Consider the following 402-nt stretch of genomic DNA (forward strand, 5'->3'; position numbering starts at 1 on the left):
GCTTAATAAATGTTTGTTGCAAGAATGAGTACATGAATGGATTTTTTGGGGGGGGATGTCTTTTCTTTGAACCTAGCTCGGTGCCTGGCATGCAGGAGGCGCTTAATAAGTGCATGTTGAATGAATGAATGAATGAATGAATGGGGGTGAGTGAAAGAGGGCGGGGATTCCTGCCTAGTCCCCGCCTCCGCAGGGGCCTCGCAAGCAGGGCGTGGCCAGGACCGCCGAGAGATGCGGAAAGGCTCGAAAGGCCGCGCAAGCGCTGGAGACTTCCAGAAGGAGGCGGGGCCGAGCGAGTAGAGGAAGGGCTGGGGGCGCAGCGTCAGGAGGAAGCGGCGGAGGTGGGGGGACGTCAGGAGGAAGCGCCTGGGAGGAGGGGGGCGGAGGGGGCGGGGCGTCGGG

Source organism: Vombatus ursinus, unplaced genomic scaffold, assembly GCF_900497805.2.
Source record: "Vombatus ursinus unplaced genomic scaffold, bare-nosed wombat genome assembly UNPS02010394.1, whole genome shotgun sequence".
In the NCBI taxonomy this organism is placed as follows: Eukaryota; Metazoa; Chordata; class Mammalia; order Diprotodontia; family Vombatidae; genus Vombatus; species Vombatus ursinus.